Source organism: Schistocerca gregaria, chromosome 2, assembly GCF_023897955.1.
Source record: "Schistocerca gregaria isolate iqSchGreg1 chromosome 2, iqSchGreg1.2, whole genome shotgun sequence".
Lineage (NCBI taxonomy): Eukaryota > Metazoa > Arthropoda > Insecta > Orthoptera > Acrididae > Schistocerca > Schistocerca gregaria.
The window spans coordinates 949,070,983-949,084,548 of record NC_064921.1 but is presented as its reverse complement, the minus strand read 5'-3'; the positions used below and the strand labels follow the sequence as shown (position 1 = coordinate 949,084,548).

The following is a 13,566-nucleotide window of genomic DNA, read 5'->3' as shown; positions in this document are numbered from 1 at the left end:
CTTTATTACCGCTCACACACTTCTCATGGTTGGGAGATGCAAGAAACGTTCCTAATATAATCTTAAAACCGTTCCTCTCTGTCAGCTGCTCTGCGACGAAACATGGCGTTACGGTGAGCTGTGAACACTGCTGGTAGCCATTTTAATGTGCATAAACAGCAAAGGCGGTTTTCAAAAAGACAGCCTAACTGACTGAATGCCAATCCAGCAATGGGCATCGGGCATCAGTTTGTTTCTGACTGTATTGCCTCAAAATGCATCATTTACCGATCTGAAAATCACATGTCAAACACGCTTTAAGTTCAGTAACGAAAAATAACGCATAAACTTATGGCAATTAGAATGAGAATGCCTGAAAAATATTTTATGTTCAGTGACATACAACTGCGTGAATAAGATGGGGTTACATTAAAGAAAAAAAAGATTTGCATGTCGTTTTGGAAGGTGCGGACGTAGGACTATGTTGGAATCACGTCCTATACTTTTTTCAATCTTTCAAACTGATGATACAACAAATGTCTACCTCTGTTCCTCTAATCATCCTCGTCTTCAACCCAAAGAATAGTGGGAACAGTTTCTTTCAGTCATTAGTTTCCAGTGTCTTCCGTATCGCTAAAGTGTTGAACGCTGCTCAGCTGGCAGTTTGCGAGTAGCTTTCCTCTATTTTCGTCGCCCTTCTGCTCTAGAAACGTCTTATCAGCAGTCTAGTGTTGGTTCAGGGGAGATACCTTATCATGAAAGTCAATCTAGCCAGTGAGATGACGCAGCGGGAAAACAACAGACCAGTTGTGGAGTCAGCAGTTGCGCAGTTACTGCACGGACAAAGGTGGGCCACGGAGCGGCAGCGTCTTTTTTAAGCAAACCTGACGACGTTCTCTTTAGGCGACGGCGGGAAACCAACATCACGAGATACGAACCCTACTCGTTCAAAATACAAGCGCCCCGACCACTGCACCATCTCGCTTGGTGAAAAGTAAAACGAAAGAGCTGATTTAAAGTAAGTTCAAGTTTGCCTTATTTAACTTTCTCTGTGATTCCCTATCCCTCACAAAGCGAATATGTGACGGTTCTTACACTAAACTAAAAGCAATACTTAAAAAGCTCAGTGCATGTAAAGGCTAGAAGCGGAGGGTTTCCTTGCGTCAGGCAGCAATGACCAAATGTGCTGATCCGCAAGCATTCGATTGTCATAACGACAGCCAGTGACGTCACCTGATACAATTCGATATCCACGAGAAAGACAGGCCGCTCCGCGTACGAAACGGAGTTAGTCCTGAACTCGCTCGCTCTGCTCAGCAGACAAAATGCGTTTCTGAACCTGTTAACACGCAGCTGGGCTTGTAAGTACTAACGAGAATTGCATCGTCCACTGGAATCTGCTATTATGAAGTCTTGCTGAATAACAAAAAAAAAAAAAAAAAAAATGGCTCTGAGCATTATGGGACTCAACATCTTAGGTCATAAGTCTCCTAGAACTTAGAACTACTTAAACCTAACTAACCTAAGGACACCACACACACCCATGTCCGAGGCAGGATTCGAACCTGCGACCGTAGCAGCCCCGCGGTTCCGGACTGCAGCGCCAGAACCGCACGGCCACCGCGACCGGCTGCTGATTAACAATATCACAGGAAAATTTAATTTTAGACCAATACTCGATATAAGCGGTATAATGGCTTGTTTATAGCATTTATTCTCTTCTGCTTAGCAGTACTCATTACATGCTAGAAGTGGTGCCTTATGCAACTGAAAATCATTTCAACATGATTTTATTTCATTGTTTGCCAGTACAGCCGTAACAAATTATAAGTAGGCCCATGGACTTCCCATCATTATAGGACTAATAACAGTAAGATTCCATAATAGCGGATTCCAGTAGAAGATTATGTTTTCGTTTGTACGGACGCGCCTAGTTACGAGTTAACTGGTGTAGAGACGTAGTTTGTCTGCTCCTTTGAGCGAGCGAGCGCAGGACTACCTGCGTGACTTACGCGCCGCGGCCTTTCTTTCTCGTGGGCCTCGATACAATTCCCCATCACGACAGGAACGTTCGTTCTCCCTCCAATCCACAGGTCATTTTATTGGACCAGATACTAGCCTCTCCAGTAATAGAACACAATTGTGCAGCAGCTGGTGTACAACTGGTACCACTCGCTCGTGTCACCCTTCACCGTTGGTACAAGTCATGGCGTTGAAGGAGTGCGTACGTGCCATTCGCATGCATGGAATAATGGCAATAACATGGACCGATGTCGAGACGTGACAGAATGGCAGTAAGGACCCTGACCACACCGTGAATGGTTTGTCGAAGCGGACTGTCAAATTTGTCTGCAAGGAGTCGTGTACCACCCTCAAGCATGTGATATAGCGTAAGAGCAGTGGTCGCAAAAAGAGTTTAACCGATATGGGACAGAGCCAAATGTCACGCTGTGTTAAAGGTAGTCGGTTTCAAATCCGACAGGAACTAGTGCCGTCAATGAATACAGGTCCAGTTCAATCGGTTTCCGGGCGAGCATACTAAGGGGAACTGCATGGAATGGGCAAATGGAATTAGGTAGTTCGCAAAAAGGCCATTGCTCAAAATGGCACGATGAGCCAAACTACAAACTGTATGGTAGCTGAGTGGAAGCGTTTGGTGTGGTCCGACGAGTTGCTATTTTGGCTGCATTCCAATGACGTCAGACGTTAGGTGCACTGAGTCGCTTCAACAGCAGTGTGTGACCGTTGTTATTCAGGCCAGAGGAGGTTCTGTCTCGTTTTAAGGGATATTTTTCGTACCATGATTTGGACCCATTCGTTCAAATTGCCGCGAACTTGAAACAGAGTATTTATCCAAGCTTTCTCGCTGACCATCTGTCACCGTGCACAGTTCCATCTGCCAAGATGACAGCAGCAGTGATAACAGGACTGCACATACGCATTCCTGATTTGACCAACACTCAGACAACCTATCACAACTCTGCTAAACCTATACCAAATGTCCGAAACTATTTAGAACAGCAGAGGAAAAGTAGCAAACAACATCCTCCGGAATTTGGTAGCTCTATATGTTAAAACCACCAATTAGTAGTTTCAGGTGGCTGTTGTATTCCTGAAGAAACTTATGTACATTCTTCCTTGCCGAACTGAGGCAGCGTCAAATGGTATTAAAGTGATGTTTCCTGGGGGAGACTAATTTATTGGCCCACGTGTCCACCAACGACACCCTCATATATGAAATGCGAAATAGTTACAAGCTAGACAACGGTAAATAGTTTCTGTAGGGCACGATGCTGCTTCAGATCCTATTCGAATAATCAGTTACCCGATTAACTTTCGGGCAACGGACTTGCCACAGTGGATACACCGGTTCCCGTGAGATGACCGAAGTTAAGCGCTGTCGGGCATGGCCGGCACTTGGATGGGTGACCGTCCAGCAGCCATGATTAACATTCGGAGGTCTCGAAGTGTTAAGGCGGTGAGCTGCGATTCATTCATTATTTGTAAACTTTACAATATAAGTTAGTTTTTTTTAATGCTGATTTTCCCTTCTGCAATCGAGAGCCTAATGCTAGTCAGAAATATTTCTCTGTAAATAACAACTGCAGTTACCCAGATTCTGAAGAAAGAAGTACAGTCGGTAACAGAGTCGCTTGACTACACTTGATGTACTGAAAAAAGTAAATTAGCGTAAGTACAGGGTGGTTACAATTAAATTTCCGTTACTTGATCCAGGGTAGACGGAAGACTACCCAGCTTTATAAGAATGATCTTCAGACTATGCGGAACAGGATCTGCGTTTTTAGTAGTATTAGTGCCATGACTTGCCGTTAGGGACCGGTAGTGGTAAGGCCATACAGAGTTGAAACACAGTCATCAGTGTGCATTACTTAATTTTAGACAACATTGTCCGTGGAGGGCAGCGATCTGGTGCTATACTTTGGTTAAAAAACGACAGTCGAGATCGCAATAACATTTGTTTATTATAACCGGTTTCAGCTTATGTTAAAGCCATCGTCAGATGTTTTGGTTTATCACATGATACAACGATCGGAAATTGTTTGTATGATCGTGGTATCAAGCGTAAAACCGAGGAGCCGTCAGCATCACCCATAGGGGCCCCAAAAAATCTCAGGATGGCTTTAACATACGCCGTAACCGAACGTAATAAACAAATGTTATTGCATCTCGATTGTTGTTTTTAAATAAAATGTGCGTTACACTTGCAGACAGTCAACGAGTCTGGACAAAGTTAGAAAGGCTTTACTCGTAAAGCTGTTTTATCAAAACAGCAGCAATAGTACCACCGCTCTTTGCGAGTGTTGACGCTTTAAAGGAACACGGCGAGGTCCTCTTTCCGCACCGGAAATTATACGGAAGTTCGAATTAAATGGCTATTTGGGAATTGCTCCTTGGGGGGAGGGAGGGGGGGGGGACATTTGCACCACAAATTGTTGATGAAGTTGCTTTCGCCAGGGTTTAATTATGAAAACTATACTATTCCTTGGTTTAGCGATGCACCAATAGGTATAATTAATTATGGACTGTGCTGGATTGTTCTGGATTGTACTAGATAGACGTTGCTCTATGTGCATTGAAATGAGTCCGGAACAAAAATGAGATATTAAAACCAGGCGTAACGCAAGAAATGTCGTTTTAAGTTATAATGAGAGAAGAAAGATTTGCAATTGTGGAACACTTGTAATCTGCTGGTTAATATAATACAGAATAAGTAATGTGAAATGTTTCTATTCTTTTTCATTATTCAGATTTCAGTTGCTAATTCCTTAAAAAACTTCAACTGCAGTTTTTATGGAGTAATAGTTACGGCAATTTTCTGTTGATGTGAGTGATTATTTTCAAATCAGACCACATTTCAGGTACGTGAGGGGCGATTGCGACCTTTTTCTAGTTAACTGCGTGGCTCGACATCTTATTCGCCAAGTAAGTAAAAGACGAAAGAAATTTCACCTGAGTAACTTATAGTGCGACAGTTGACGCGTCTGATTTTCTTGTAACACTACAGCAGTGAGAGAGTGATTGGTGGGTGATTTTGGTTAGACAGACATCTGATCGTTCTTCTGTATATATGCAGTAGCTCTGGCCACCCAGCATACAAAGTGGGAGATGCGATACACATATTTAAAGAATTGGAATACATGTTTTATCTGTCATCTACGGAAAGCAGCTTATCACACTAAAAAGCCGTACCCGCAAGTTTGAAAACAAAGTAGTCAGTCCGATGAAATCTGGGTCGTAACTTCGTAGAACATTACATTACCAAACAGCTAACTTGCCTTTACTTCCGAATACACGGTTTTGGCCATTACCCTGGCGATCAACTTTTAAAATATTTATTACGAAAGACATTTGGTTCGCCTAACGGACGAAGTACGATGCACACAGCTTTTTGTGGTCCTTAACTGTGTGCAGCGTCTCTTATCTTTCTGGTCGGAAGATAGGTCTTCTGCCTTGTCCGTCTGGGATCTTACCTACATCTCTAGATGTGACCCTTCATTACTGCGTTTGTTTCTCTCCACGGAGCAATGTCAAGAAATGCGTAAAACATGAATCATGATTCTTATAACGTCTTCTATTTCACTTGTGTTCGTGATCAACATTGCTAATCCGTCCTTTTCTCATTTTGTGTGGCCCTTGGAATTTTCTTATTTGGTATCACCTCACGATTTCACTCGAAACAACTTAGAGAACAGATTCGTGTGTTCTATGAAGCATAGAAGGTGGTTAAGGCTACGTTAACATCATTTACACCTGACGACGGGGAACCACGAGCAACACCGAATTGCTTCAGATACACTTGTTGAGCTTGTAAGCCTGTTGCTCATGTCCAGTCCGTGCCAAGCGAAAATAAGGTCGATATCACTCACTGAACAAAGAAATACAAGCCAGTTAGAAGACTATGCATAGTTTCCGAAGTACCTCAGACAGGAGGCAGTATTCATGCTGTTAAGGTCCTCCTCAACATTATCAGTATTAATGTACATCTCCACATGATTTACTATTTTTTTTTTACTGTTTGAATGTCTGTTGAAGCATTTCGTGCGTCAGATGAGTAACTCTGAGATTTTGAGCTTCCCTTGCTGATCTCACATTTTCTGATATTTAATATGATTTTGATCTCTTTTAGTGAAAGTAACTAAACTCTAAGTCGCTCAGTCCTTTTTAAGTATAACTCCCATACTTGAATTAAGTTGATTGGTCCAAAGATCAGCAGCGGACGACTGGGGCTAACCAGCTCCAGAGCACCCTGCATACTAAACCAGAGGAGGTAAAAATAAATAAGTAAATAAATAAATAAACTTCAGACTGTTCCATAATGTTTGGAAATAAATAATTTTTACTATCGTAATGGATTTTATCATTGACAATGAAAAACAGTTGTGAGTGTCCCATGAAGAGAAGCGAGTATAAAGTTTGAGTAAAAGTGCCAGATGTTCTAATTTGCTGCACTATACTTTGGTCCAGATACTTCTGGCCATCCTTAGGTGTGGAATACTCAGTACAAAAATATCCAATTCACCCTCGAGTATGAAGAGAACAACACCATATCTTGTCTTAACATGAAAAACTCGAAACAAAACTAGAAGGTGTCTTTCACCGTTCACGGGAAACTTACTGGTACAAACTCTCATACACATTCCACTAACCAAAAGAAAGCAGCATTAAGATTAATCTTATGCAGAGCCCACAAATTTCCACTTAAACATGCAGATCTCCAGTAAGAAATAGATACCATAAAATATACTATAGTAAACATTCATTATTACAGTGACACGACAGATAAGAAAAAAATGGTTCAAATGGCTCTGAGCACTGTGGGACGTAACATCTGTGGTCATCAGTCCCCTAGAACTTAGAACTACTTAAACCTAACTAACCTAAGGACATCACACACATCCATGCCCGAGGCAGGATTCGAACCTGCGACCGCAGCAGTCCCGCGGTTCCGGACTGAGCGTCTAGAACCGCTAGACCACCGCGGCCGGCCGACAGATAAGAAATAAACTGGACAATCAAGAGCAAACCACGCGCACAACAGCCAGTAATCTAGCAATTAAACACGCATAAAGTGTCATAAGCTGGTGTAGTGTCTCACAGATTAGCTAGGTTATTCAAAAACGCAGACGTAAAAATCAGTTTCAACGCCACAAACAACCTAAGTATGAGATTTACTGACAATATCGTACCGACAGGTACAGGTCTTGACACACTTCGGATTTACAGAAGTTCGTGCAGCCAATAATACAAATATTATCTCGGCCCGACGGGCAGAAATTTTAGGACGCGATTGAAAGATCATCTGGACTGCTACAGATTGGAGAAATATAACAAGTCAGCAGTAGCAAAATATATGTAAAGAAGCTGACAACGTAGGCTAGTACTGTCTCAGAATTTCAACAGTAAACCTCTCCGTGATGCACAATGCCTCTCTTGCAGCCTCTGCCACTGGAGTCTGTTGAGCTGTTTGTAACGCTCTCGCGCCGACTAAACGATCCCGTGACGAAAGGCACCGCTCTTCGTTGGACCTTCTCTATCTCTTCGATCAGCCCTACGTGTTAAGAGACCCAGGCCGATGAACAAAACTCAAGAATCGGCGTTGATGACACTGCCTTCGTGGATGAGTTACATTTCCTGAAGATTCTTCCTATGAATCTGAGTCTGATGTCTGCTTTTCCTACTATCTGGTTTATGTGGTCATTCCACTCAAGGCCGCTCTGGATAGTTACTCCTGCTGTTTCCAGCAATTTATCATTAATAGCGTGGTTGTACAGTAGTGGATTTCTTTTCCTATATATGCGCAATATGCTATAATTATTTACATTCAGGATCAACTGGCAGAGACTGTACCATTCGTTAACCTTCTGTATGTCGTTCTGCAAGTCGATACTAGCTTACGGCGTTGCTACTTTCTCATAGACAACAGCAACATATGCAAACAGTCTTAAAGAGCTTCCGGCGCTTTCTGTTCTATCATTTATATACATTGTAAACATACTGAGTGCCGTTGTCTACAGTGCTATGAATCTCATGAAATGAAAGAGGCAGCTGCGTTTCGCAATATCTCTGTTTACGAACTGCATGTTGATTTTTATGGCGGAGATTTTCGTTCCACAAACAGTCACAGTTCTTGAGCACAAAACATTTTCCATAATTTCACATTAGGACAAACTTTATTAGTTACAGGCATGTATATACACTACTGGCCATTAAAATTGCTATACCAAGAAGAAATGAAGACGATAAACGGGTATTCATTAAACAAATATATTATAATAGAACTGACATGTGATTACATTTTCACGCAATTTGGATGCATAGATCCTGAGAAATCAGTACCCAGAACAACCACCTCAGGCCGTAATAACGGCCTTGATACGTCTGGGCATTGAGTCAAACAGAGCTTGGATGATGTGTACAGGTGCAGCTGCCCATGCAGCTTCAATACGTTACCAGAGTTCATCAAGAATAGTGACTGGCGTATTGTGACGAGCCAGTTGCTCGGCCACCATTGACCAGACTTTTTCAATTGGTGAGAGATCTGGAGAATGTGCTGGGCAGGGCACAGTCGAACATTTTCTGTATCCAGAAAGGCCCATACAGGACTTGCAACATGCGGTCGTGAGTTATCCTGCTGAAATGAAGGGGTTCGCAGGGATCGAATGAGGGGTAGAGTAACGGGTGTAACACATCTGAAATGTAACGTCCACTGTTCAAAGTGCCGTCAATGCGAACAAGAGGTGACCGAGACGCGTAACCAATGGCACCCCATACCATCACGCCGGATGATAGGCCAGTATGGCGATGACGAAAATACGCTTTCAATGTGCGTTCACCGCGATGTCGCCAAACACCATCACGATGCTGTAAACAGAACCTGGATCCATCCGAAAAAATGACGTTTTGCCATTCGTGCACCCAGGTTCGTCGTTGAGTACACCATCGCAGGCGCTCCTGTCTGTGATGCAGCGTTAAGGGTAACCGCAGCCGTGGTCTCCGAGCTGATAGTTCATGCTGCTGCAAACGTCGTCGAACTGTTCGTGCAGATGGTTGTTGTCTTGCAAACGTCCCCATCTGTTGACTGAGGGATCGAGACGTGGCTGCACGATCTGTTACAGCCATGCGGATAAGATGCCTGTCATCTCGACTGCTAGTGATACGAGGCCGTTGGGATCCAGCACGACGTTCCGTGTTACCCTCCTGAACCCACCGCTTTCATATTCTGCGAACAGTCATTGGATCTCGACCAACGCGAGCAGCAATGTCGCGATACGATAAACCGCCATCGCGATAGGCTACAATCCGACCTTTATCAAAGTCGGAATCGTGATGGTACGCATTTCTCCTCCTTGCACGAGACATCTCAACAACGTTTCACCAGGCAACGCCGGTCAACTGCTGTTTTTGTATGAGAAATCGGTTGAAATCTTTCCTCATATCAGCACTATGTAGGTGTCGCCACCAGCGCCAACCTTGTGTGAATGTTCAGAAAAGCTTATCATATGCATATCACAGGATCTTCCTCATGTCGGTTAAATTTCGCGTCTGTAGCACGTCACATTCTTGGTGTAGCAATTTTAATGGCCAGTAGTGTAGTTTTCCGTTCATTTGTTTGTGGGTTCATCTTTCTAGCATTTCTCTCAAGACGTCTAAAGGCTTCTTTCATTGATCTTAGCGTCCTTGAAATCATAACAATATGATTTATATATGCCAGTATCGTAACTGATTTTTACTGGACAATCCGCCTTGTATCGACTCTCGCATCTTTTGTAGCCTTGAACCAAATGCAGGATAATGAATGTCCCTTAATCTGCTTTTTGAGATCACGAGCCAAGAATGGTGAATAGAATTCAACTATTTTGCAAGGCAATCACTGGCTAATGGGGAGAAGGTCCTGATTTGAAGGCTTCCTTGGGGTTCATGTTTAACACAACCTCCGCCTCTTCTTGCAAAAGAGTTCATCACATTCTGTAACATTACATGACTGTACTTCTGTTTTCAATAGTTTTCGAATGCTGTTAAATTGAAATATTGCCATTAAAAATACTTCACGTATTTGTGTTTTTGCACTGTATGATCACATGCATAATAACGTGTTGGTGCACGTTCCAGAAGAGCAGCGATTCTGTGTGGCACAGATTCGACAAGTGCTTGTTAGATTTTTGGCACCAGATAGCTACACGCAAGTACGGGCCCATGATTTGTGGGTCGGAACTGATGTGCTCCATCCGATTGAGATCAGGCGAATCTGGTGGCCAAGACAGCAATGTCAGTTCACTATCACGCTCGTAAAACCATTAATGTTAACACTAATTGCTTAGCTCGGTACGGGCTTGAAGTTTCGAGAACATACCTTCACCCAGGAGTCAAGCAGTATATTGCTCCCTCCTACGTATATCTCGCGAAGAGACCATGAGGATAAAATCAGAGAGATTAGAGCCCACACAGAGGCATACCGACAATCTTTCTTTCCACGAACAATACGAGATTGGAACAGAAGGGAGAACCGATAGAGGTACTCAAGGTACCCCTCCCCCCACCTTCCCCGCCACACGCCGTCAGATGGCTTGCGGAGTATGGATGTAGATGTAGATATGCATACTGCATACATTATCTTGTAAATTGACTCATTCGACATCATTTCGATAAAATAATCGCTCAAATAATCTATGGAACTTTAACTAACGTGTGATTTACTCTAGGACATTTACGTAATGTTTACTGATCAGTAAATATACGACACCACCTATCCTTCCTTACTGGCTAAATACTGACGATGAAACTTCATTTCACCATCAGGATTCAAACTGGCTGTCTCTGGTCGAATACAAGCACAGGCTAGCTATCTGGGATATGGAAGAGGGTTATGTAAATGTACAAATATTGGTTTGTTCGTCTTTCCTTTGTCGACTGTTGTATTATACCAAAGTAAATTATATAAACTGAATTTCTAGCTTTTCTCATTTCAGAGGGTTCTAAGTGCAGACGGCAGCCTGAGATTGCTAGCCTAAAATCTGCTTTTCAGGAGAGGCAGTAATGCTTGTTGTGTCTCTTGAACAAATATTAACAAGGGATTTCTCATGTGTATTTCATTTCCTGACTGCCCTCAACCTATTCTACATCTACCACTGGGGGTAGAAAGATTGGCACTCGGAAGTGAAGTGGCACAATACGAGAATTCTGCGCTAAATTCGGAGAGACAATTAGCACCACGCAGAAAAAGGGATTGTCACGTTATAAATAATGAACGTAAGGGAGCAGAACAGTGCACACTACGAATCCATGTTCAGTACAGTTATTGTGTATGTGTGTGTGTGTGTGTTTGTATGTTCGTGTGTTTGTCTTCTTGTTACACTGTGAAATGTTGCGAGCAATGTCCTACGGCTACGTATCGCAGTGGCGACTGAGAACAGCGGCACTGTAATAACGTGTTCGTTTTTCATTGCCATTACCCGAGCATAAACCTCCCGTGTACCTCTATTGCTAGTTGTGTGACACCATGTATTTCACTCGTACAACATACCAAGCCTGAACTAGTAACGACTGGACAGCCATAGCGAGATGCTTACGAGGCTGCAGAGCTGTTATAACGACAGTAAATCAATCCTCCAGCGCTTTCACAGCTTGTATGCTTCTGAAATGGTTTGCCATGAGCTACAGTTGATGTCAAAGCGCCGAACGGTTACGTTACAGCCGGCCGCGGTAGCCGTGCGGTTCTAGGCGCAACAGTCCGGAACCGCGAGAATGATACGGTCGTAGGTTCGAATACTGCCTCGAGCATGGATGTGCGTGATGTCCTTAGGTTAGTTAGGTTTAAGTAGTTCTAAGTTCTAGGGGACTGATGACCTCAGATGTTAAGTCCCATAGTGCTCAGAGCCATTTGAACCATTTTTATTTGGTTACGTTACCATCCTGGAGTGTTTTAGTCATGGTGTCAGTATTTCGAGCAACGCGTCCAACTTGAACTATTTGATAACACAGCATTTTTATAGTAGCCATACTAGACGTTCGAGCTAGCTTGAGACAGGGAGAGAAATTAAGTGTCAAATGACCTAAAACAACTGCACGCTCGACTAGGAGGCTTCAAATGACATATTTTGGACATGTCATACACGGAATCATATCACTGAACCTTCTGATGCCATCCTAAATGACTAAATTCAGATGTATCGTAACAATATTCAACCAATTTTCCAACATTAAAAATGACGTTTTACTACACTCCTGGAAATTGAAATAAGAACAGCGTGAATTCATTGTCCCAGGAAGGGGAAACTTTATTGACACATTCCTGGGGTCAGATACATCACATGATCACACTGACAGAACCACAGGCACATAGACACAGGCAACAGAGCATGCACAATGTCGGCACTAGTACAGTGTATATCCACCTTTCGCAGCAATGCAGGCTGCTATTCTCCCATGGAGACGATCGTAGAGATGCTGGATGTAGTCCTGTGGAACGGCTTGCCATGCCATTTCCACCTGGCGCCTCAGTTGTACCAGCGTTCGTGCTGGACGTGCACAACGCGTGAGACGACGCTTCATCCAGTCCCAAACATGCTCAATGGGGGACAGATCCGGAGATCTTGCTGGCCAGGGTAGTTGACTTACACCTTCTACAGCACGTTGGGTGACACGGGATACATGCGGACGTGCATTCTCCTGTTGGAACAGCAAGTTCCCTTGCCGGTCTAGAAATGGTAGAACGATGGGTTCGATGACGGTTTGTATGTACCTTGCACTATTCAGTGTCCCCTCGACGATCACCAGAGGTGTACGGCCAGTGTAGGAGATCGCTCCCCACACCATGATGCCGGGTGTTGGCCCTGTGTGCCTCGGTCGTATGCAGTCCTGATTGTGGCGCTCACCTGCACGGCACCAAACACGCATACGACCATCACTGGCACCAAGGCAGAAGCGACTCTCATCGCTGAAGACGACACGTCTCCATTCGTCCCTCCACTCACGCCTGTCGCTACACCACTGGAGGCGGGCTGCACGATGGTGGGGCGTGAGCAGAAGACGGCCTAACGGTGTGCGGGACCGTAGCCCAGCTTCATGGAGACGGTTGCGAATGGTCCTCGCCGATACCCCAGGAGCAAGTGTCCCTAATTTGCTGGGAAGTGGCGGTGCGGTCCCCTACGGTACTGCGTAGGATCCTACGGTCTTGGCGTGCATCCGTGCGTCCCTGCGGTCCGGTCCCAGGTCGATGGGCACGTGCACCTTCCGCCGACCACTGGCGACAACATCGATGTACTGTGGAGACCTCACGCCCCACGTGTTGAGCAATTCGGCGGTACGTCCACTCGGCCTCCCGCATACCCACTATACGCCCTCGCTCAAAGTCCGTCTACTGCACATACGGTTCACGTCCACGCTGTCGCGGCATGCTACCAGTGTTAAAGACTGCGATGGAGCTCCGTATGCCACGGCAAACTGGCTGACACTGACGGCGGCGGTGCAGAAATGCTGCGCAGCTAGCGCCATTCGACGGCCAACACCGCGCTTCCTGGTGTGTCCGCTGTGCCGTGCGTGTGATCATTGCTTGTACAGCCCTCTCGC

At 44.4% G+C, this 13,566-nt stretch overlaps 1 protein-coding gene across 1 annotated transcript in view; it reads right to left on the bottom strand.

Annotated features, from left to right (window-relative positions):
* The window catches only part of LOC126335419 (tetraspanin-7-like), a 144,120-nt gene that overhangs the window by 76,512 nt on the left and 54,042 nt on the right, over positions 1–13,566 (bottom strand). The window lies entirely within an intron of this gene.